Below are 26557 nucleotides of genomic sequence, written 5' to 3' on the forward strand. Positions count from 1 at the left end.
AACAGGTAAGATGCAATCTTGCCAGATTGGTCTGAACGAAAGCAGCCATGTCATATTCAGATCTCTTAAGCGAGCCAAGCCGAGAATCTGTGTTATCTTCTCACGATACCTCTGGACACAGAGGGCTTGTTCCATGATATTCTGGGTAAAAAATAGTATTCCTGCTACGAGTCCCAAGACGAGAGGCAGACCGCCGAACACAGAATGCACGAAATTTGGAAAAATGCTGAGGACTGTTTCAAATGGTGTTAACAATCCAGAAAAAATGGTCTTAAATACATGTGCGATGCCACTGGTATCAGACATGTTTAAGATTTGACTTAACATTTCTGCGAAATGTACAGGGCACTTTGTTGATAATAATGCATGTATTTCTTCAGATGTCCTTGCAACTTGCAGATCATACGTTTCCTTAGATGAGGTCAGTGGCACAGATTTTCGCAAAAGAATGGCTTTTAGTCTGCTTAAAGTATCAATTCGTATAGAAGAGATATTCAGTGAAGGCCATATTGCCGTCTCACTGTCTGTCTTGCGCGTTAGGTACAATACTTGCATACAACAAGTGACCATGGACGACACACTAACCAGATAAAGTTTTCCTGGCACCATGCCACAGCAGCTGTGATCATTCAACATAATGTAACTGCCATTGGATAGCTGCCTGAAAATGTGTTCTATCAGTGTGGAGGGTGTACCGTGCAGGTGGCAAGAGAGGTTATTTGCAGAACCGTCACAGGCTCCGTGTAAATTGATGCCGTTGCACACAAGTGTACCACTTAGTGAGTTTTTACAATTTTTACCACAAAGGAATACCTCTTTTCCCTCGTTCCAACATTTGTGTGTATATGGTAAAGTCCATGTTGACTTAATGCATTCTTTACCCAACCTTTCATCCAGGCCTTCTGGTATATGCTGTAGACAATACTGAAATTGGAAAATCGTCACTGGTATCATGATGGTGCCATGAATTATCCACTCAATGACAGGTTTCGCAGAAACTGTCAATGGTACTCTTTCCAGTTTTTCTATGCTCAGGACTGTATAGGCTGCTCCTCTTTGTGCCAAGGATATTTGTTTAACTGTAAGGATAAAGACAGAAAACAATGACGTTGTGTTGATTAGCCTCCATGGCACGTAGCCTGAACGAAGATTTTGCAATGTCCAGCCAAGCTGCATTATAGAACGTAATTGAGACTGGCCGTGTCTTGTTCCATTATGTCAATGGCAGAAGATACAATGCTGTACAAAGAATATATTCTGGAGGACAGTGTCGTTAACCCATTGTCCATTACAGAGAGTGCTTTCTCTAAGTTAAATACAATCAATTTCTCGTATTCTTTCTGCAGTTTCCATTTGTGTTAATTTCCAAGCTTCGTTGTACGCAGCATATATACCTGTGTATATGAAACGTTTTTGCCGTGGTTTGCGAGGCCCTAATAAGAAGTCTTGCAAATGATTGCTTTCTTTAAGTAAAGATAAGTGTTGTTTAATTTCAGGGAGTGTAGCTGTTTTCAGCCAATCAAGGCATAGTTTTCCTACACTATAAGTTGTTACTATCCCTGGATGTGGTCTCTGTGAGTATCTTGGATCTGGCCTGTTAAGTTTTAAACCCTGTGTTTTGTTCAGGAATCTATCTTGACAGTTATTGGTGTCTGTGGACCAGATTAACCATTGTTTCCAATTAGGACTAGTTTTGTTCTTTGTCAAAACATATTGTACGTCTATCTCCCTTTCTGTACTACTATTATTCTCATGTATGGGCTTTGGTATAGACAGTTTATTTTTATTTTTTATTTTTTGAAAACCTTTATTGTACCTTCTCACCATTACACAGCAAGTCGCCTACAACCCCGAGGGGCCGGCCGCTAAAATAAGAGAAATAGCAGTGACAGCCATGCGGAAATGAAGTTCATACGTTAAGTAAGCTACTGTAGTGAATGGGCACATCACTAAACAAGTTGAAGGTATTTAGTCAAAATCACATTACAAATTAAGTGAGGTTTTCATTTTCTGTTTTTTGAAAAGAACCAAAAGAACAAACAGGAAATCACATTGCGATCATTGAGAAATAATAATGCAGGTTAGCAGTATGGAAGATCCTTAGGACAGTATAAGTTGCTATGTATTATCCGGGGATCTCATCCGGAACGGGGAAGGACTTTCCCCCCCACCCTCACCTCTACCCAAATGGTGTCCCTATCTCTTCCTCCACCCTTCACTCCATCCCTCCCTCATCATCTGATTCCAACAGATCATCTTCTGGCAGCGGGTCACAGATTTCGCCACGGTACACATTCCATGGGGACCACACCTTATTCCACTTGCCCGGACAAGCGCGGCTCAAGTACACCGCCCTTTCAGTTATTATTTTGTCCATATTCATGCACCACTGTGACTTAGTTGGAAGTTCTGCCGCCCCCCAACGCTGAGCAATATCCCGCTTCGCTACAATCATTCCCAACGTTACCCAAAGTCGACTATGTCTGGGCAAATCTGTCGGTTCCCACACGTTTAGGAGACATCGCCTTGGTTCTGGGAGGATCGAGATCTCTAGGGCCTGAGATACAGTACGCAGTACCTGTCGCCAGTAATTTTGTATTCGTGGGCAGTCCCAAAACGTGTGGAAAAAGGGGCCCTCTTCCCCACAGCCACGTAGACAAAAAGGGTGTGGTGTTTTGTGGATACGGTGTAGCAGTGTTCTTGTGTGATATACCCTATGGAGAACCTTGAGTTGGACAAGTCTCATCCTAGCCGAGATGCCCACCTCTTTCGGTGACGCCAGAGCCTCATTCCACTCGTGTTCATCTAGGGCATCCACCTCCTGTTCCCACCTTTCCTTCAGGGGAGCCAGCGGGTCTGGCGAGTTGTTCAGGAGCTTACGATACGTCAGCGAAGTTGCTCTTTCCGCCATAAAGTCAGTCAGGAGGCGATCCTCCAGCGGGGAGGACTCAGGAAGAGTCGACCCAGAGGGGATGGCCGCAAGCAGGGCATGACGAATTTGTATGTATCGGTATAATTCGTGTGGCCCCAGGTCATATATTTCCCTCAGGCGGGTGAATGAAATAACTTCACCCCGCTCCCACATGTCGCCCACCGTGGATATCCCGATGGAATCCCAGAGGGAGAAACCCTTGCTATTTCTCAAGTTGCCCAAGGCGCGTGCATCCCAGAGCGGGGTGAGTTTGGTGATTTTCCCCTTCCAGCCTAACGCAGCCGTCGCCGCGTGCCAGGTTTCCACAGTGCGTTTAGTGGGCCCTGATAGGAGTCTCAGTTTTCTTCGGTCATAGAGTGGGGCGAGTATGTTGTTAATGCCCAGCTGCGCCCTGTCTGCTTGAAATGCCGGATCAGACTGCGGGGCGTGTAGCCATTGGTTAATGGGCTTAAGTTGCGCTGCCCAGTAATACAAGTGCAGATTCGGCAGTGCAATGCCCCCATCGTACCAACCTCTACAGAGTTTAGCCTGAGCTATGCGTGCCGGCCGATTGCCCCACAGCAGCCCTGAAACAACCGCTGCTACCTTTTTGAAGTATCCTGCTGCTACCGGGAAGGGGGTATTATCCTGGATATATAGAAAACGGGGCAGCAATTTCATTTTGTACAGTGCTGCTTTCCCCAACATGGTCAGTGGCAGCCCCGCCCAGAAGTTGGCGTCTTGCTTGAGACGTTCCAGCGGTGGCACTAAATTCAGTCTCTTATACTCAAGTGGGTCCCTCGTAACATGGATCCCTAAATATTTAAAGGAGGAACCGGCCAGTCTCAGGGGGCAGTCTGGTCCGAGCGTCGGAATCTGGCCTTTCAGTACGTACATCTCTGATTTGCTCCAATTTATGGTGTAACAAGAAACCCTGCCATGCTCGTCGCATAAGTTCAAAAGAGCCGGCACTCCATGCTCGGGATCCGTTAAATACACCAGCATATCGTCCGCATTTAGGGACAGGCGGTCTTCCCATCCCTCCCTCCATTGTATCCCTTTGAGCAAGGGTATTTGTCTTATGCGATTAGCCAGTGGTTCCAGGGTTAGCGCAAAGAGCAAGGGAGACAGAGGGCAGCCTTGCCGGGTGCCCCTTCCAAGCGGGAACGTGCGCGAAATGTGGCCATTTTCTACCACGTGTGCCACAGGCGCCGCCTAGAGTAGCTTAATCCATGATATAAAGTTCGGGCCAAAGCCCATGTGGGACAACACCTCGAAAAGGTAGGCCCATTCCACCAGGTCGAAAGCCATCTTCGCGTCCAGGGCCAATATAACTGCACTGTCACAAATCTGGTCTGCCCTCGCCAGCACCCCATGAACCCTACGAAGATTTAGTGCAGTGTTCCTATGAGGCATAAACCCCGATTGATCTGGGTGGATAAGATCAGGCAGATGAGCCAACAGCCGGTTGGCCAGGAGATTAGCCAAGATTTTGCTTTCTGCATTCAGTAGGGAGATGGGGCGGTAAGAGGAGCATTCCTCCTGAGGCTTACCGGGCTTTGGTATTGCCACGATCGTGGCCGTTCTCTGGTCTAGTGGGAGCAGCCCCTTCTCACGGCATTCCTCATACATGTTGAGTAAGTGAGGACTAAGGTCCTCAGATCGTGCTTGATACCATTCCACCGGAATGCCGTTCGGACCGAGGGCCTTTCCGGGCTTGAGCGCCCTTACGGCAAGCTGTATTTCGTCGGTGGTTAATGCCGCATCTAGGTCTGCCTTTGCCTCCGGTTGCAGTATTGGGATATCTATTCCGCTCAGTGCACTCTGGGCCATGATCGCGGTCACCTCCCTTTCAGGAGTATACACCTGTTCGAAGTGGGCCGCCAGTGCCTCCACTACCTGTTCAGGGTTAGTCTGCATCGCACCAGTCCCAACCTTCACCTGTTGAATCCCTCTGGAGCTACCCCCTCTCTTGTCAAGCCAGGCCAACATCCTTCCCGCCTTGTCGCCTACGTCGTACACCCGATTCTGTGTATCAGTAATGTGTCCCTGTACTGTGAGGCGTGCATGGTCCGTGTACAGACCCTGCTGGAGTGCAAGATTATGTGCCGTGTCCTATGTAGGGTCAGCCTCGTGTAGGGTTGTGACTGCGCAGTTGGAGCTCAAGTGTAGACTGTTCAGCGGCCTGTTCCTTCTTATGAGCGGCGATTGAGCTTATAGCCTGCCCCCTTAGCACTGTTTTGCAGGCCTCCCAGAGGACCTCGGCGGATGCCACAGTTGACACATTCTCAACAAAGTAATGCTCCGTGGCCCTCTGAAGAGCCTTCTTGATTTTTGCGACTTTAAGACAAGATGCTTGAATGGGGTATATGCGGTGACGCGATTTTGTCTGGGTGGAAATGGTGAGAGTTATCGGAGAGTGATCTGAAATGCCTCGGGGGTGTATGTCGACAGTGTCGACTCGCTGTATCCCTTCCCCCAATGCCAAAAAGTAATCAATGCGGGAAAGACTGTTATGGACTGTGGAGTGGAACGTGTACTGTCTGACCTGAGGATGAACATGACGCCAGATATCTACCAACCCCAGTGCATCTAGGAACCGCTGAAACCGGGAGGGTCCCCCCGGCGAAGCAGTCACCGGAAACCTATCGAGCTGCAGATCTGCCGTTGCGTTAAAATCCCCACCCAAAATTACATCACTGTCGGGAGAGATAACAAAAAATCACCAAGGGCTGGAAGCATTACTGAATGGAGGGACGGCGGAATATATACAGAAACCACTGTCAAGGGACGACCGTCCCACTGCCCCACCACCGCCGCAAAGCATCCCTGACTATCGGGTTTCGTGCTCAGTGGAATAAAGTGTGAGGATTTCTTGATCAGGACACCCGTACCTCGAGAACCCGATGAAAATTCCGAATGCACAATCATCCTGTATCCCTTCCTATCTAAGGCCTTAGTAGTCCCTCCCACCAAGTGTGTTTCCTGCAAGAGTGCTAGTTGGGGTTTATGCCGTTTCAGCTCGGTTAGTACTAAGCCGCGTTTCACCCTGTTCCCTAGGCCCCTTACGTTCCAGGAAAGTATTCTAAGGGCGGAGCCATTGGACCGCGCCCCATCTTGCCCCGCGGCATTGAGTTGTTCATCCGCCATTTTTAATCACGCTACCACACACAAATCGTCCAGAAAGAGTCAATCGTACCTGCAAAAACACCATTCTGGTAGCACCACACACTTCAGTTCTTGACCGACTTAGTGAATTTCCAATGAAAAAGAAACAACCCCCCCCATCCCTTCCCTCCCTGCCTCCCTGCTTAACGGACCTACAACTGCCCGCCACCCCAACTTAGCAGAGCGCTTAACCCATCCCACAAACAGAGTACTTGGAAGTCGGGGGAGAGTGTCTCCCAAAGCAGGCGGCTCCCTTGCTGCCCTCGGGATGCCCAGGCCGGCGTCCACTAACGACATATATGAGCAACCAATATGGGAGGAAGTCCAAGTCCAAAAAGTTCACGGCCTGCAGACCTTATTTGCCCCCTGCAGCCCCGGACGGATCCTGCGTCGGCGATGCACTCGCACTCCTTCCAGCTGAAGTCTGTGAGCCAGGCCGGCTGTCGTTTTGGTGTCTGTTGCGCTGTCGGCCAGACGTGCGATCCACTGTGCGCCATCCCTCCAGCCAGTCTCTTGCTGCCTCAGGGGAGTCAAAAAACCAAACCTTCTTGTCGGCAACCACCCGTAGCCGGGCCGGGTATAGCATAGAGTAGGGCAATTCCTGTTCGCGTAGTGTCTTCTTCACTTCCAGAAAAGTTCTCCTCCGTCTCGTAACCTCCGCTGTATAGTCCGGAAAAAAGGATATCCGCGAGTTTTGGATCTGGATGACTGGTGCCACTCTGGCCGCTTGGAGGATCGTGTCACGATCTCTGAAGTTAAAAAGTCTCGCTAGGATCGGACGCGGGAGGGCCCCTGGCTTAGGTGTTCCTCCAGGTACCCTGTGAGCTCGTTCCACTGTGAAGAAGTTAGAGAGCCCCTTGGGGGCCAGCTGATTTTTTATCAAATCCTCCACATACAAGTCCATGGCCCCTTTGGTTTCAGATTCCGGGACCCCCAAAATGCGGACGTTGTTCCGCCGGGAGCGTCCTTCATGATCGTCCAGTTTGTCTTTGAGCAGTTTATTATCGGCCTGCAGCTTCTCCATTGCGACCTGTAGATCTGAGACATCCTCCACCAACGATTTAGCTACCACCTCCACCTGCTTCACTCTTTCACTCAACTTCTGGAGGTCCGCTCGTATCAGGGTCACTTCGGTAGCAGTCGCACCCACCGTTGCTTGTACCTGCGCCAGGGCGTGCAAGACATCGTCCAGGGTAGCCTTCTTCGCCCCTTCACCTTCCGTGCCTTTGCCCACAGATTTGCGCTGCACCGGTTGGGAGAGTGTCTGTTTATCGTAGGCGAATTTCTCGAGCTTAGCCTGAGTGGTGGTTTGTCGGAGTCCCTTCCCCGCCATTGCGGCACGCCGTCGGAGCACTCCCGGTGGATGGGTGGTCAGGCCGCCCTTGTTTCAGCGGTGCCCAGTCTTCTTCGCAGGCAGACACGCCAGTTGTAGATTGCGAGTCACTGATGGAGTCTAGTCCCTTCGGCAGTGAGTCCGTACCAGCACTGGCGGACGAGATGCAAGATGGCAGCGACTACGCAGTTACTTTCGAACTTCAGTTACAATTGTCGCCGTTGTTGTTCACTGTACTGCCTTGACGTCGGATTGATAAAGCCAGCATTTGAGTGACCGAGAGGGATCCACAAGTTTCAAGCGCCGCTGGCGTTGGTCTGTGTCCGCCGCGGGCACTTCCGCTTGGCCGCGCCGGCGATGGTCCACTTCCGCCCGGATAGGACTCAACTCAGCCACCGCGGTTGCACTCGTGCCGCCAGGCCGCACTCTGAGGTCAGTTGAGGTAGCTCCTTCCTCCCGTTCCTGGGGCGTAAACGCACCCAAACTTCTCCTGCAGCTGTCGTTTGGTCACCGGACCCGGGGCACCCCTTCTGGGTTCGTTGTTGAGCGGATAGGCATGCGGATTGATGCGGGAAGCCGCCACGCTACGGGAGCCTCTCTAGTTTGCTGCCGCCATCATCGGCTGCTAGCCACGCCCCCCATAGACAGTTTATTTAAATCTTTTATTTTAGCTAGGCCATGACAAGATGTTTGTTGCACAGTGTCATTTAAAAACATTATTTGTTCAGGTATAATGCAGGCTCTGAACAAGGTTTCTAAACCCTGCACCTGCCATTCCTTTGTGCCCCAGACAGTCTTTGTCTTGATGTTGTCTTTCCAGAAGTCAAAACCTAATGTAGACAATTTAGCATAAAAGTTTACAGAATAAATTTGTTTAGTGTATGTCGACATTGTTTTCATTCCAGTTTTATTTATATTTTTTAAATAAAACGTTTCTGGATCTGTAACATTAAACCCTGAGAAGTAAGGAAACTTTTCAAAAAATGTTTTAGAACTGCCTTTCGATGGCGTTGGACAATGTTCCCATTGATTATATATAAAAACATTTCTAGGGCTTGCCGATTTGTGTAAATAGTGGTGACCATAATGATTAAAACAATACATTTGTTCATAATCTGATGACCCTTCTAAATAGTCATGTTCAGTATATTTCGCAGACATTTCTAAATCTGACATCATATTATTAATAGTCTCAAAGCAGCACTACCGGGCCATAGATATCATAATCAGTTCTATCCATGCTATACCACCAGGTATAGGGACGGCTGTGATGTTCACTGATGACAGGTCTCTTTTCTCAATATGAGATGATTTGTGAGGTTTTAGGAGCAAGCTGATTTTCTGACTTGCTGTGTCCATTGTACTGTATTTTCCACCTATCATTTGTCCCAAGCTTAAAACTAATATCAGCCAGAGCAGGAGCAAAAATGCACCTAAACCAATCCAAAATTCAATCCATGGTGAAACCAGATATATTTTTTCAAGTTGGTGAAAGAGCTCTGTTGTTTTTTCTTTGAAAGGTTTATTTGAAGATGTTTCTTCTGGTTCACTGGGATCCTCAGAGAAGTTATCAAAATTGATGAAATATCCAGATGCAGTTCTGTAAATTGTTTGAATGGCATTGGGGTTTTTTGTAATAGTTGGAACTGATTTCTCCTTCGTCATATTTGTATATTCAGATGCTACATCATTGTAGACTGGTGTTTCTGGACGAATTGTTATTTGGGTCTCAAGAGGCACGAGTTCCATAGCTTTGTTGCATAGTCCTTCTTTTCTTACTGCAGGTTTATCAAAGGTGATAAGTCTTTCAGTTTGAACCTCTTGGATCGTAGCAAGATTTGGCTGTCTGCTACACCTTGGGAGACCACTTGGCTTACTACTTATTATTGGCCACATGTTGTGGTTTTACCAGGTCGATGGACACAACTCTGTTCACCTTTTTACCAGCAAGAGGCGGTAGTACTACTGATCTTGTTCCTTGGTTTGCCAAGACAGGTACTGCTTTTCTGTAAGAAGGCCCAAATTCCTTCTTCACCGCTATCTTTTCCCTGACTAGATCCCCAATCTTTGGAATCCAGACAGGTCTTGCTGGGGCAGGTGGTTTTTCTTCAGTGGCTTTTGGCTTTAGTGTTGTGTTACTCAGACTTCTTGTTGTTTCATTCAAGTTCTGTAAGACGGCCAAACGATCTTTGATATCAAAGGGTTTTTGTTCTACCACTGAAGTGTGACAATCGAGGTCTTCGATTATCATTCTAGTACCAAACAGTAATTCATAAGGAGTGATTCCCCCCCAGAGAATTTCTTGGCAGATTGTTAAGACTACGTTGGACACTTATATGTTTGACCCATTCATCACCCGAACCAAATACCTTCGCTGCTTTGGATTGCTTTATGTCTCGGTTTTTTCTTTCCACTACCGCATTACCCTCAGGATGGAAGGGACTAGAATACCGCAATGCAACGCTCAAGCAAGCCATGGCCTCTGTTAGCTCGTGAGCTAAACGCAGAACCCTGGTCAGAATGTAGCGTGCCAATTTCGTAAGTGCCGATAAAGACTCGCAGATCCTTTATAACAGTTCTGACGTCAGCCGAGCGCTGGGGCCGCATCCAAATGAATCATGTTTTAGTAGTTATGGGACCGCATTTATCTGTAGGGACGTCTGCGGGTATATAGTCTTATGCTGTCTAACAGAGGTGTCTGTGTCTGTCTGGCTTTTCTGTAGTCAGGTGTCTGGGGCGGTTTATCCCTGCGATCTCTGTTGCAGTCTGGGCAATTAATTGCAAATTCGTAGATATGCAAGTTCATTCCTAGCCACCAGTATACTTTGTCTAATTCCAGTATGGAATCTATGATCAGTAACTGTAACAATGTCATAGTGGGCAACGTCATACATCATCCCATGAAAGGTTTTGAAATTCCTCTAAAAGTAGATGCCACCTGTGATTCAGCCAACCTGATTTACTTGCTGAAATGCCCATGTGGGAAGATCTACGTAGGCAAAACCAGCAGAAAAATAAAAGTCAGACTCAATGAGCACAAGTCAAACATCCGAACTAAGAACACTAAGTCTATTCTGGCAACTCATTTCAACGAAGCACAGCACAGCATAGCTCAGTTGAAATATTTGGTACTGGAAATGGTCACCCACTGCGAGGGTAGAGACAACAACAAAACCCTCTTACAACGGGAGACATCGTGGATTTACAAACTCCAATCTCTGAAGCCCTTTGGGCTCAATGATAGAACCGAACTGAGTTGTTACCTATAACCTGATTGCTTGATATATTGAACCCCCGTTCTACATGTATATTGTAACTTGTACCTGTTGTTATTACTTTATTGTCATTCATTTTACCGCTTATTTCACCATCACAAGATGGCCACCACGGTTTCACGTTTACTTGGGTGTCTTTTCTTTATTTCTAACACTCTCTACCCTCCCCACGAACTCCGCAGTACCTCCGCGAAGCTCGAGACATGTAGTCCACTTCTTCGAACCCCACACAGTAAGTTATTGCGACCGCATAGCGGTTAGTTTATCCGTTTTCACAAGCGTCCACGCTTGTATGACAACCGCTGATTGATTTCCTCCTTTGTTGTTTGCAGCACTGACGTGAGCCGCTAGTTAATGTGGAAGTGTAAGACTCCTTTCATATTGTTCAATCACCCTCGTTTCACCATTGTCCTGGTCTTTGATCACTCTCTAAATTAGCGCTGCCTTCATGATTTATTTAACGCCCCGCACAATGGGAGTCACGCCAATGCATGCTTATTTACAATATCACCTCCCCCCACCTAGACAAACCGGTACACATCCGCTCACAAACTATCGTCCTTTTGACCGCATGTTTCATTGTCAATTTCTTGAACCGCATGCACCGACTTTTTGCTTGATGTTCCTCCACCCACGCGTTTTTGACTGCACGCACACAACTTTTTAATTGCTCATTTTTCCGTTGATCTAATATGCAGTTATTGTATCCTTCCCACAGTGCTCCTTGATAAAGGACTACACGAGTCCGAAATGCATTGGAGCATACCGTGCAATATCAATCATTGGATTACTGTCAATGGAACACATGGCGTGATGTAACGCCACTGTACAATGGATATCTTGAATATGTACTAAATATATACAAACTTTGAAAACCTTCCCATTTGAACTGTTTCTTGAATCAGCGACGCTGAACTCTACAAGTGTGCCCGTATACAGGGATGTGCTTACGTATCACGTAACACACTGTTTCGTTATATTTCTGGACGTATTGGCTAGTTACGTCACCTGTTGGAGCACCTTCATTGTGTCCCATCCCATCAACCGCCCTTTACAATTTGTGTTTATCCCACGTTTGCTGTGCGCCTAAGCCTCTTCTCTAGTTCTATAGCCGCATCCAAATGAATCATGTTTTAGTAGTTATGGGACCGCATTTATCTGTAGGGACGTCTGCGGGTATATAGTCTTATGCTGTCTAACAGAGGTGTCTGTGTCTGTCTGGCTTTTCTGTAGTCAGGTGTCTGGGGCGGTTTATCCCTGCGATCTCTGTTGCAGTCTGGGCAATTAATTGCAAATTCGTAGATATGCAAGTTCATTCCTAGCCACCAGTATACTTTGTCTAATTCCAGTATGGAATCTATGATCTTTTGATGTCTCAGACTAACTCTCCCATGTGTGCTTCTTGATCAAGTAAGGTCTCCGCTTCCTGTTTGGAATTACTTTGTCCCCCACTCCAGGGATTCGAGCAAAAGGAACGGAGTTTGCATCAATTATGTATGTATTCGTGAGTGGATAGCTTCGAGGTAACGCTGCATGATTGCCATTTATTGAGGCTTTCACTGCTAATAACTTTTCACCGTCTATTACTCTTTTTGAGCATTTGATTGTAGCTACGGAAGCAGTTTGCACAGCTGACTTCGCGGCTTCATCAGCCAATGAATTCTCTGCAACGTGAATGCCATAACGCTGATGACTCAGTGTATGTATCATGTGAGTCTTTTGTAGTTCTTTCTGCAAAAGAACTACTGGTTCCCAAAGCAACTTATGCTTGATTGTGCCACCTTTAGCGTCTTTGGAGCCGTTTTGAACCCAGTTCTGCAGATACTCATTGTAAGATTGGACGCAGTAATATGAATCGCACACTATAAGTGGGGGAATTCGCGATCGGTATTTTCAAGCGCCATCTTGAAAGCCTGTAGTTCAGCTCGCGGAGCTGAACAGTCTCCGAGTGATTGAGTTTTAGTGACCATAGGTCTGAATTTGCCTTCGCGCCAGCGACCTTTAACTATTGCGCACGCAGCACAATGTGGAGTTTATTTATATTGCATTGAGTAGAGTGTAATTATGTGGTGTGTAATTATGTGGCACTGAGTGGTATTATGTGAAGTGTTATTATGTTGCATTGATTAGAGTGTAATTATGTGCCACTGAGTGGCACCATGTGGCATAGATTAGTACTTTCAAGGAAAACTCATTATTATAAGTATGTTCTCCATTTTACAAATTTATTATAATAATATATAACAGATCTTTAGAATAAATGAACGTATTACCTCACACTCAGGGCTCAGGATGATATAAGCTAAGCCTGTTTTATACTAGGGGAAGAAACATTTGAAAAAATCCAGTCAATTTTGTTGATGTTACAGGAATCATTTAGGGGCAGTCTTGTATTCGAGAGTTCATTCTTAAATACCAAGTAATATCTTGAATGCAATATTTTTAATTGAGGCTAGGCTGCTAAAAAATATTTTTCAACGTATTTCAGCTCTTTACAACGCTTTAGGGGCCTTCTCAGGGCGAATGATTCAAGAACTGCAAGCAGTACTGCAAAATAAAAAGTGGTAGCATTGCATTTACTATACTGCATATAAAGAACTGCTTCCTTGAGCAGGAAATAACTCATCAATGTCCGCACAGCAGAGCAGTCAAAAGATCAGCACACAGAGGGATGCCCAAGAAGAATACTTTCAATTAAGCCGTATAGTGGTATGTTGCCCCTAACAACCTCTAAATTATCATCACAGACATCAATACCCAATGTCCAGTGTGCTGCGTCCTGTAATATTTCCCCAGTACTGCTTATACACCAAATCATTGGTCTAGTTGCAGAGTATGAAGTAATATATGAATTTGGAAGAGTAAATCTAATTCTTGCAGAAGTTACTATGAAGAGATGTAACAATATAAATGTTGGAGAACAAGGTCTATGGTAGCATCATACTCATACAAGCAAGTCTTTATAATACAAATCCCCAGAAGAACATCTTTCATTTTGGCTTAAATACATATAACATATGGATGTCCACACAGTATTGAATCATTAATTAGTGCTGGCCTTCCAAGTACAATGCTTGTTATCTGAACACATCAGGATTCGGATACTGTTTGCTTGGCACATAAGAAATGTAAGTAAATCCAGATCTTGTTTAGCATTTTCCCCTAAAAAACACGAGAGATCATTTTCCATTTTTAAGCACAACGATGGTCCCAGTTGGTTCTATGTGAAAGTCAAACGTAGTGAAATCTGATAATAGCACAAGTGGAGTCACAGGCGAAAGCCCAAAGTTAGGCCCTGTGCCCAGATGTAAGCACAGAAACAGGCGATGCCAACATGTCACTCTGGGTAGGTGATGAAAATAGGATCAAAACCCCACTGTGATTATAATGGTTATAAGTACTCACAAACTTTTCCCGCCGATCAACAAATGACATTAGAAGGACTATGTGAGAAGTTAAGATTGCAGCACTTAATATATAAGTCCTAACCGTTGTTGCCTGTACAGCGAAAGCTGGAATTCTCTACGCAACAAATATATTTCCTTGCTGTAACTGAAAAAGTGCACTCCCATTAAATAAAACTCTTTTGATAAGCCCTCAGAAACAAAATAGGTCTATGAATGTGCCATCAAATTTGGAAGAAAAAAACCTTATACCAAAGGATGGCTTAAATAGTTATAATGATAATTCCGTAAATCTGCAGACTTCTCTGTGGATAAAAGTACTGTAAGGACACCTACTGACACAGTCAGGGGTACTGCAGACACGTGTCAAAAACTTTTGACGAAGACATCGAACCATCAGTAGTATCAGAGCCTTTCACCACAAGCTAATGGCATACGATGCAGAAGCAGAGATTTTATTTATCGCGCAAGGTCAGTTTTTCACATTATATGTATTGTTACAGGTAAGGTAAATCAATGTTATTTGAAATATATTTTGTGGTATCAATTTTAAAGTCAATCAATCATAACATTTGTATAGCGCGCTACTCACCCGCTACTGACCCAATAAACCCTTGTGATACTAGCAACAGGATTCAATTGTTTCCTTGGCTAAGTTCATATAAATTCAATGTGTTACATAATATGACATTAAGATATGCAGGTTTGACAATGAAGGTATTTTTGTCATAAACGCACAATGTCAAAAAAACGAGGAGTTTATTTAAAGTAACACTCCGGTTAACCAATTCATGTATTAATGTATATACATGGTTTGTTATAGCCAAGAAAATATGTATTAAGACAGAGCTCAAAGCTCTATTTTGCACACGGTTTAAGAAAGGTTTTTTAATTGTAATACAAGAAAGGTAACAAAATGATTATTGTATCTTTCACAGGGGGTCCCTACTCTCTAAAGATTGAATTGTCCTGAGGATGGCCTTAAGGATGCAACGACTACAAGGCCGAAACGTCGACTCTTTTGTCCATATTTTCCAAGTTTAAATAATTCAGACAACTGAATCATTGTTTTAGGTTGTGGAAGATTCATTGTTATCTATCTATTAAGAGTGGACTACAGCGCAAGTGGATGTGAAGAACAATTCATTTATTTCTTGTCCATTTGTTTTTGATGAATTTGGTTTTTCTTATTTATTGTAACAGTACCCTTTTAGAACAAATATATATAAAGAGAAACTGTCAAACTTAATACCCATGTAGCTTTTCTTCTTCTTTAGTATTTTGATTACTGTGTCCAAACCTAAGGGACAAATTATAATAATAGCAGGTATCAATTTAATTTAGTTGATCAGAAGCACAAAAGTTTATGCGATCAATCACCTGCGATTCAATTTCTGAAAAAATTCCCTTGTTGGCAACTTTATTGTATCAAACTCACCCGGAGGGTCATCAGCAATGCATGCGGTGCAAGCGCGACCGGGGTAGGCTCTTAACTGCAGAGCTAATGCTATGAGCAATTTCTAGGTGTTATTTTTAGGTACTGGTTCATAGCCACTGCGGCCCGATAACACAGACCTTACAAGCCAACCAAAACATCCATTTGGCAAGGCTGAGTGGAAAACGTGTGCAGGCACAGACAAAATAATTACTGTGTGCACCATAAAATAAATTGTCCCTTGGCATAATTCCTGTGCGCACCATAAAATAAATTGTCCCTTGGCACTTGAAAAAAAGATGCTAAATCATTCATTCGAACGTGCGCGTGAAGCAGCAGCTGTTTGCTCTTTTTCAAAGCACATACTCGTGCTTGTGGCGCGCCCCTGAGCGCTCCCGCAAGGTGTATGCCGCCACAAGCACGAGTATGTGTTATATTCCCGGTTGAGCGCCGCTGCAGTTCGTACAACGGAGTAGCGACGTTTATTTCATGTAAAACTACGTTACCCAGAGGCCCTTGTAGTACTATGGGAGGTTACTTAGGGGAAACACTTCCTGTTTCCCGTGCCGGATATTCTTCGGACAACGGCCCCCATGAGTAGTACTGCGGCTGCGGTACTCGGAGTTCCTTGCCCCCCAGCGAGTCCGGTAGACTCATGCGGAGGACGATTGTGATTTGAACGACTAGAGAAGCCCGACCCAACATTGCCCTCCGTTGGTTGAGCTGTCCATGAGCTCATGCGGAGGACGATTGATTTCTGATTACTTATAAGTCGGCTTAGGATACTTTGCGACTTTGCCCTCCGTTGGTGAGCCTGTCTCGTTGGCTCTTGCGGAGGACGAAAACTCTACAAGAATATTACGGACTGTACCAGGCTTGGTTTACGGTCTGTTGGCAAGGGAAGTGCGCCTTGATGCCCTGACCTAGGATATCCTTGGCTTTGTTGCGTTATTGTATATACAGACACGTGGATTCTAACGATCAGGTACTGATGTAAGTGCCTACCTCCACACTCAGATCGTTGACGCTTCATTGGATTTAAGGTACTGCTTCTTCAAGATTATATACAGGATTACTTTGACATTACGTTATCATCTGCCTACACGCTGTTCCTCCATGATGTCCCTTTATCAGTTAGAACTTTAATTAAGGAGGGTATTAAGGAGGGTATGTACACTATCCTTCTTTGTTCTATGCATTCCTGTAGACTTAGTATTAGGACTGTGTTGAATGGTTGTTGTACGTAGTGTTTTACAGGTGGGAATAGCGTTGTTTTCAGCAGTACATAGTTCCGGATGTGGGTGAAGAGAAGTATCTTCCACGTTTCAGAGCCTTTCATATTATTTACAGGTAGACATTAGGAAGGGGCTATAGATGGGGCATGTCACGTTGTGTTTTGCTGGTAGGGACTAAGAGAATGATCTGACTCACGTTCTTTTATGTTTGTCGTTTCAGATCTCCTTCCCCGCAGTTCCCTCCCCTCCCCGCGGGCTTTATTGCCCTCGCCTGATCCTTCCTCAACCCTTTGCTATAACAGCATTCAGGGTTTGGATAGATCAGGAGGTGGCCCTTATTTTGCATCACGCTGATTCCGAGGACTTGGAAGATAACAGTATGTGCTTCGAAAAAGAGCTGAACAGCGGCTAAAGGTCTCCTATGCAGCGCATGCACGCTGCGTAGGCGAGACCTAAAAAAGAAGACAAAAAATGAATGAGCATGTAGCTGGGCACTTGAAGCGCAGGCAAAATAAATAAACTATATTTTATCAAAAACAAGAAAAAACTAAAAATATATTAAAAAACCAAACACTAGACCATCGCAATCACTGAAGGGAAATAAACTATTTAGGCAGATAAGAACAATGTGAAATGAGAGTAAAGCAGAATGTGAATGGTAAGTTATTAGATCAATGGATGAAGCCACAAGACAAAAAGTTTCTCTATGTTTGTATATGATGAATGGATGCCTTAGGAAACACAATAGTCGAGGAAACTGCTGCAGTCTTAAAAGCCAGACCTCGAAACTGAACAAATCTATTTATAAAATGTAAATACAGCTAACACAGAACTTTACCCAGGAATCCGCCAGGATTGTACTAATCAAAGCACAGGGATATCCTGAATGACAACAGTTGCCCAAATTCAAGGATTGTCTTTGACGATCTGACAAAATTATTTCTAACATAATTCTACTTTTATTTTTTAATAACAGGACATATATTTTTTCTCCTATATCATTGAGTTATAGTTCTGGGTTACATTTTTACAAACGGTGCATTTCAAATAGTTACCTTTTAAGAAACTGACATGTTTTCGCAAGCAATTTAAACTACATACATGCTGATAAGAACTTTTCCCCTTTATTAGGTGTCCTGAATCAACTAGTAGGCATGCAACTATGTCTTTTATCAGTAACAAATACCAATCAAGCTTATTGACTATGTTGTGGAAATAATCTTGCCCAGCTGCCAAATACTGTCAGTCAATCCTAGTGGTCAAACCTCAGGGGTACTCCACCATAATCTGAAGTACCCTTTGTACCACTATATTGATCTTTAATAGCTTATATTTTTAAGAAAGAGTAAAACTACATAATGGAATAAATATAAAGTTAATTGGGAATACTGATGTATGATCCTGCCAGTGAGTCTGACATAAAAATATTAAATCAGACCATTCCAAAATTGGCCATGATCCTGCTCATCTTATTTGGTCAGATCGGACATTAACAAATGCGCTGCGGACGCGCCCCATGCGCGCCGAAGGTGCGCCAAAGGTATGCCCGTCTCCGCCCGTCCGCGCCTGGACCAAGCCCAGCGCCAAACCCCCTGGTCCCCGCAAACTCCACTCCACCCGCATTACGTACGATGCCGCTACCCTCTCAGCAATTAACACCGGCCGACCCCCTAACTGCTACCAAGCCGCCCCAGGTCACACCCATGGACCTTTCGCCTGCCACTCCTGCAACTTTGACTGCAGCAGGGCCCACACCAAATCCACAAACGCCAAACAGAGCTCCGACACTAACGACCTGAAATGCATCCTACTCAACACCCGCTCAGTCCGCAGTCACTCCATAGAACTCTGGAACCTACTCGACACAACATCGCCGGACGTCGCCTTTCTTACGGAAACCTGGATGAACGCCTCATCAACGCCCGACATCGCCATAGCCATCCCTGACGGCTACAAGATTATCCGTAAGGACCGTACCAACCAAACGGGAGGAGGAATTGCCATTGTTCACAAGAACACCATCCGCATCACGACCAGTTCCGATGATCACCTCACAGCCGCCGAACACCTTCACTTCCAGATCCACACCGACCCCAAGACCACACTCAGAGGCACCCTCATCTACAGGCCACCAGGACCCCGCACACAATTTTGTGATGACATCACTGACTTCATCAGCCCACACGCCCTCCCGTCCGAAGACTACATTCTACTAGGCGACCTCAACTTCCACCTGGAAAAGAACAACGACAACAACACCACCACCCTTCTGGACAACCTCGCAAATCTTGGACTCAAACAACTTGTTGACACCCCCACCCACTGCGCCGGGCACACGCTCGACCCAATCTTCACCTCCAGCAAGCACATCTCCTTCAATCATACCTCTGCTCTCCATTGGACAGACCACAGCTGCGTTCACTTCAACTACAAAAAGAATACGACCCATAACCTCCCACAACCAATTCCCCGCAGAAACTTGAACAAAATAACCACCGACCAGCAATTCACATCGCTCCATCAAAACCCTCCTACCATTTCATCAGACCCAAACCAAGCAGCCACCAACCTCGATCAATGGATCACCCGCAGCGCTGACGAATTAGCACCCTTGAAAAACAATCCAACCAAGCAAGGTAACAAAAAAGCCCCCTGGTTCAATGATGAACTTAAGAAATCCAAGAAGACCTGCCGCACCGTCGAGAAAATCTGGAAAAAAACCCAACCACCAAAAACCTAGCCACCCTCAAGAACACCACCCGTAAACACCACCAATTGATCCGATCCACCAAGAAAGCAGCACTCAAGGATCGACTCGACAACAACGCCCACAGCAGCAAGGAACTATTTAACATCGTCAAAGAATTCACCAACCCCACAGCCGGCACCAACGACATCACTCCCTCCCAAGACCTCTGCTACTTCCTTGCCTCATTCTTTCACAACAAAATCGCCAACATTCATAACAGCTTCGTAAACCAATCCGGAGACCAGTCCACCGCACCAACCTCCGATCTCAAACCCCCCCCAACAACCTCTGCACCTGGAACCCAGTCACCACTCAAGACACCATCCGCCTGATGAACTCTATCCATTCAGGATCGCCAACCCACCCTTGTCCCCACCACATTTTCAACAAAGCTGACTCCATTATCGCACCCCACCTTCGAGACGTCATCAACTGCTCCCTCAACTCTGCTACCTTCCCGGAAAGCTGGAAACACGCCGAACTCAGCGCCCTCCTGAAGAAACCCACAGCAGGCCCCACTGAACTTAAGAACTATCGCCCTATCTCGCTCCTCCCATTCCCGGCCAAAGTCATTGAAAAAGTCGTCAACAGTCAACTCGCCGCCTTCCTCGAATCCAACAAATCCCTCGATTCATCACAATCCGGGTTCCGAGCCAAACACAGCACCGAGACCGCCCTCATCGTAGCTACAGACAACATTCGAAAACTTCTTGACAACGGAGAAACAGCTGCCCTTATCCTACTTGACCTCTCCGCAGCTTTCGACACAGTCTGTCATAGAACCCTTATACAACGTCTCAGCAACATTGGAATACAAGAAAAAGCACTGGACTGGATCATCTCGTTCCTCGCCGGAAGAACCCAAAGAGTCCACCTCCCCCCTTTCAGATCAGAGGCCACCGAAGTCATCTGCGGCGTCCCACAAGGTTCATCACTCAGTTCCACACTCATCAACGTCTAAATGAGTCCCCTCGCAGCCATCGCCCGCAAACATAACCTCAACATCATCTCCTACGCAGACGATACCCAGCTTATCCTCCCCTCACCAAAGACCCAAACACCGCCCAAACCAACCTACACGAAGGAATGAAAGAAGTAGCCGAGTGGATGGAGATCAGCCGTCTAAAACTGAACTCGGACAAAACAGAAGTCCTCATCTAAGGATCAACCCCATCTGCTTGGGATGACTCATGGTGGCCACCAGCACTGGGAAACGCTCCCACACCTACGGACCACGCACGTAACCTGGGCTTCATCCTGGACTCCTCCCTCTCGATGACCAGACAAGTCAACGCCGTCTCATCATCATGCTTCAACGTCCTACGTATGCTCAAAAAAATCTTCAGTTGGATCCCCACCGAAACAAGAAAGACGGTCACCCACGCACTGGTCACGAGCCGACTAGATTACGGAAACACCCTTTACGCCGGAACCACAGCCAAACTACAGAAAAAACTCCAACGCATTCAAAATGCCTCAGCCAGACTCATTCTTGACGTCCCCCGCCAAGCTCACATATCCGGTCACCTGAAAGACCTCCACTGGCTCCCAGTCAGCAAGAGAATAACGTTCCGTCTCCTCAACCACGCACACAAAGCCCTCTATCACCTAGGACCCGAATGCCTCAACACGCGCTTGTCCTTTTACACATCCACCCGCCAACTTCGATCGTTCAACCAAACCCTCGCCACAATTCCTCATATCCACAGATCCACCATGGGGGGGGGGGGGAAGAGCTTTCTCCTACTTAGCGGCCAAAACCTGGAATTCTCTCCCCACCCACCTCCGCCTTACTCAGAACCACCTCTCCTTCAGAAAACAACTAAAAACATGGATATTCGATAAGTAAGCACCCCCCTCCCTCAAGCGCCTTGAGACCCTCTGGGTGAGTAGTGCGCTATACAAATGTCAAACTTGAACTTGAACTTGAAAATGTGGGCAAATAGAAGAGGAGACAACTCTACAACATCGGTCACTAATCAAACTTTGCTGGGGTCAATTACTTAAAATTGAAACCCCTTTAAGATGACTAGATCACATGGTTAAAAAAGACTCAATATTTAATTTCAGTTTCTTCAATAGCTCATTGGTCCATTAGATTTTTTGATGGTCAACTCACAGTACCCTTTACACACTGTTACTGCAGGCCATTTATGACCTGAGCAAATTAGACCTGATTCTATACAAGTGGAATTTCAAAGGCCCTGGTAGGAGGAGTTAGCAATGGCAACAGAGGAGATGTGGTTGTCTTGTACACCTCAGCTAAAATCTTGTATGACATGCACAGGGTAGGTATGTTTGGCTACAATGCCTCAACAAATTCTCTTCAGGTGGCACAACCTATCGACCATGGGCATGAGGTATTATGATAAATGATGCAGAGGCAATGGGCTGAGAAGATTTCTATGGTGTATTGTTGGCTAGACAAAAAGAAAAAAATACATAAAAGAGTGTAATAGGTTGTGTAGTGCACAGTACTTTACCAATGACCAGATTCATGAATGGCATTGCAAGAAAAGGATAATATACCTAAGGTGGAGGTGGCCCTCTCTCCAGGGTCACCTCCAAACATTTTGCCTTCACCACATCGTTTCTGAACTCGTCATTGTTGGCTTTAAGGACTCTGTGCTCTTTACTATTGATAACCAGTGCTAACGTGCTTGCGCTCACTCCCTAAAACATGCTAAAATTGGCTTAAACCTCATTGGCATACTTAATTTACTTTTAGGTTTCTAGAAAAGTGGTTTACCATGTACCCAAGGCTGGTAAATTAAATACTACTAGTGAGCCTATGGGCCATCAGCACTTATGGTGCCACTAAAGTGACCACTTGTCGTTTAAATACTTTATTTCGGTCGACGAAGCAGCAAAAAAATAAGAAACTCATTGTATATTAAACAAATGAATACAAGCTAAAAGCTCCCAAGTGGGTGCCGCAGTATTACATTTTTTTAAATTGAATAAAATCTTTACAGCAAAGTCTGTTTCACGGTTTAAAACACAGTTTTAAAGCGGATCTGCATAAAATCAATATTTTGATAAACAAATGATTTCTTGACAGAGTGTATTTGATAGTTAGCAGGACAGAAGTGTGCAATTGTAGGTATCATAGTTATAGTCGATTTATATACTCAATGTTTAGGTTCTGGCGTTGGCATGAGTATCCTAGTACGAATAGTCCAGACTGCTTCTCAGAATTTAGCTATTGGTAATACCACACAGGACTCAGTGCCTGGCCTACAAATAGGCAAAGCTTGCTTATGAAGCTGTGTTCCACGGTGTCTGCATAAGGGGACAATCCAGCATCTTCATTGTCTGGTGTATGCCGGACACATATAGAGCAAGTCGGCATCTGTCTCCCGCACTCCTCCACAGGCTGAGCAGGTAGCACTACCCTCTGAGTGAGATCTCCATTTACATATGAAGGATGCAAGTGGGAAAGTGCCCCACCTAAATTTTATATACAGAGATCTAGGAAATGGCAGGTTCATTTCGTTCAGGAAAATTTCAAACATTGGCTCAGATTTGTGATGGAGTAAAAAGTCAGTTCGACTACCACTGCTGGTGGTTTCCAATACCTTCCTTCATTCGTTAATCCAGAAAGCATCTTTGATCCCCTTTACAGAGGAAGCAGAGATACCCTCTGGAGATATCCAGAGATAAGAGGCCCCCCAACGCAGAAAGGGATTGCTTGATATAGCTTATTCACTGCAGGGTAGTGACACACCTGGGGATTAGAAGAATTTCCTTCAGTCTGTTCCTTAAGCATTCCAGCTCGGGAACTAACCATAATCTCAGCCAGTAAAAGATGTGTTTTAGTATCGCTGTAGCATCGATTGGGGGAACATGTAGGCCCAGGGAGTGCCTTGGGGGAGTCTAGGTGATGTTCGCAAAAATCTGTTTTCAGCAATACCCAGCGATTTGACATTACTGTGGCCCCACAGTTCATAGCCATAGATAGCCGCAGCCTAGCGTTGGGTTAAAAGTTGTATTCTTAGCAAAATTCATTGTGGCATCAGCCCTATGGTTAAGAAGTAACCCACTATTGACAGCCTGGCTGTTTCATGAGTTGGTGTTGGACAGGTTTATGCACAGGTAGTCGAAGTCTGAGACTCTCTCCAGATTAACTCCCCCTATTCTAACTGTTCCTCGGAATGGTTTGTGAGGATGAATAGCCGTACATTTTGTTTTGTCAGCATTTATTTCTAGCCCGTTGGTAGTGCAAAACAAATTGACTCTTTCTAACAATAGTTTCAAACTTTTAGGGGTTTTTGACACCAGAAGGGTGTCGTCGGCCAATAACAATGCCGGGATCTTAACATCACCCAGGATCGGGGAATCATTTCAGCACCCCATTAGGAATTTGACAATTATTGATTAAAAGTAGAAAGCGTGTTGGAGCAAGGACGCATTCTTGCCTTACGCTCTTGTCTACTGGGATACAGTTAGTTAGGTCACCGTCTGGGCCCCATCTAACATGGCTATAATTTCCAGGGTGTAATCTCACAAAAATTTCCAGTAGCGTGGCGGGATGCCCAGAACATTCAAGGCAGCCCAAAGTTTGTCTCTATGGACCATATCAAAGACAGCCTTGAGGTCCACAAATGCTACATAAAGGCTCCCTCCATTGAGATCTACAGTTTCCACCTCAGCATCAAGAACCTAAAAACATGATCTACAGTCTTTATTTTCGGGCGGAACCCTGCCAGAAAAGGGGACAAAATATTATTGTCCTCCAGTCATATGTTCAGGTGGCTCAGAACTTGGTTGCAAAGGATCTTCTGGGCTATATCTATCAGGCGTATTGGCCGATAGTTTGTCGGGACCGATCGCACACCTTTCTTGTGTATGGGACCTATTATTGCTGCCTTCCAGGAATCTGGGATAGGTGCACATGCTGCAATAGAGTTGCAGATGCTTTTTAAGTACGGTGCCCAGATTTCAGGTACAGATTTAAACAGATCCATAGGAATTTTGTCTGGCCCAGGAGCCTTTCCTGCTTTCAGTTTGAGGATAGCCTTTTGTGTTTCTCCCAGGGTAAATACCAGAATATCATTTGCGGGCTCTTGCCAGGTCCAAGATGAATTTCGGCCCATGCTGTGTTGGTCTTCGGACAACAGCTCCTGGGCAGACAAGTCCCGCTCTGTATAAATTAGTTTACCCTTACTGTAGAGGGATTGGAAGTGGGTCACCTAGTCCGTAAAAAGAATATTAGTTTTGTGTCTCATTATACTCTATTTACTTCCATGGCTAAATATATGCCAGAAGGTGGCTTGATTTTTAGCTCGAATGGCTTCTTGGGCATCCTCCCAAATTATGGAATCCCAGATTCTCTTGCAATTATAGAGGGTTACTTGCTTCTTGGATTAATGATTGTTGGCCATTTTTATGGATTTAATAAAGAAGATTTTTGCCTCACTATACTCCTTATTATACCAAGAGTGATTGTTGGTATTGCGTGTGGTTGGTATTTCTTATGATTTTGGTGAAAAAAGTGTTCCTGAAAACAGTGAAACAATCGCCATGGAGTTCTAATACATCCGCAGGGTTGATGTCATGATCACTCAGAAATATCAGAAAGGGCTTTAAGTGAGTGTATATTTTAGTTAAGGCATCAGGGTTTGAAACAAAACCATCCCATCTGATGTTTCTCCTATTGCCCTATAGCCAAGTATTTGGCCGGGTTTGCTGGAACGAGGTTGCCATCAAGAGTTAGGAGCAGGGGAAAGTGATTGCTTTCATATATTAGTTCTCAACCCTCATGTCAATCAGTGCAGGCCACAAATGGAGATCTAAGAATAAGTAATCGATGTTGCTTCTGTAAGGACCCCTTATAAAAGTTAGCTGCCTCTTTAGATCTGAAGGGGTAAAGCCATTACAGGTTCTTAATTGGCATGAGAGGGAGAGAACTACCAATTATAGAGCGACCTCTGAAGTAGTTAGAATCCAGGGTCCTTGTTGCTAGTAAATGTCAAAATGGCCATTTAAAACATGCCTCATGCAATGCAGCCTGTGTCCACTTTTGAAAAGCCAATTCGACTTTGTGAAATCAACTTTTTTTTTAATTTCAGTAAATTTTTTATTGAAAATTATATTCACATGGTGCGTAACATATACATGGGAGGTTATTCACAAAGGGAAAAAGAAGAAAAACGCCCTGGGGGTGCAGCCTAAATCTCCCCTTTTAATACATATAAGTCACCCCTAAGGTAGGCCCTAAACAGCCCATGGGGGATGGTACATTGTATTTAAAGGTTAGACATGTACTTTTCAGTTTTACATGTCCTGGTAGTGAAAACTCACAGATTTATTTTTCACTACTGTGAAGCCCACCCCTCACATTGCATAACATTGGGTTACATTATTACATTTAATAAGTGTTAACATTTGTTTGGAAGCAGGTGGAAAGGTCATGGTTGGTGTCAAAGGAGATGTAATTTAAAATCCAATAGTAAAGTCGGATTTTAAATTATAATTCTGAAAATGCCACTTCCTAATCCTTTGGTGCTTCTACCCAGTTTCCTGGGTCACATAACTAGGTGTAGTTGGCCTTTGTGTATTGCTGCCCACACAATAGGGGGACTTTGTTGTGCAATTCAAAGGAGCTGCCCCAGCCCTCACCCAAAGAACTGTACATTAGCCATTTGTGTTGCAGACATCCTGGGACCAGGGCAGGAAAGGAGAAAATTCCAGACACTTCTGTGGGGAGATGTTTCTTTCATTTCAAAGATGGCACCAATTATAAAACTAGAACCCTCAGGCCCACTCTTCGGGCAACTTCTGGACCAGCGGAAGCCTCTCAGAGGACTTCCTCTACTGCCTGTGGAAGGCTGTGTATTACAGGGGACTGCCCTGCAGCCTAAAACCTGCCTTGCGTAACTCAGAGGACTGCCCTGCTGCTCGAGACCTGCCATTCTGCTTGAACCCAGGACTACCAGAGTGACGCCTAGTTGTCTGGCCACCTGATCGGAGCCTCGGGGACAGAAAAGGCTCCAACCATCCAACAAGCTACTGTTAAGCACATGTTAATCTAGTGACTTTTGTGGT

The 26557-nt window shown here is 45.2% G+C and overlaps 1 protein-coding gene across 2 annotated transcripts in view; it reads right to left on the minus strand.

Moving 5' to 3' along the window:
- The window catches only part of GEN1 (GEN1 structure-specific endonuclease), a 246755-nt gene that overhangs the window by 54639 nt on the left and 165559 nt on the right, over positions 1-26557 (minus strand). The window lies entirely within an intron of this gene.

Source organism: Lissotriton vulgaris, chromosome 6, assembly GCF_964263255.1.
Source record: "Lissotriton vulgaris chromosome 6, aLisVul1.2, whole genome shotgun sequence".
In the NCBI taxonomy this organism is placed as follows: domain Eukaryota; kingdom Metazoa; phylum Chordata; class Amphibia; order Caudata; family Salamandridae; genus Lissotriton; species Lissotriton vulgaris.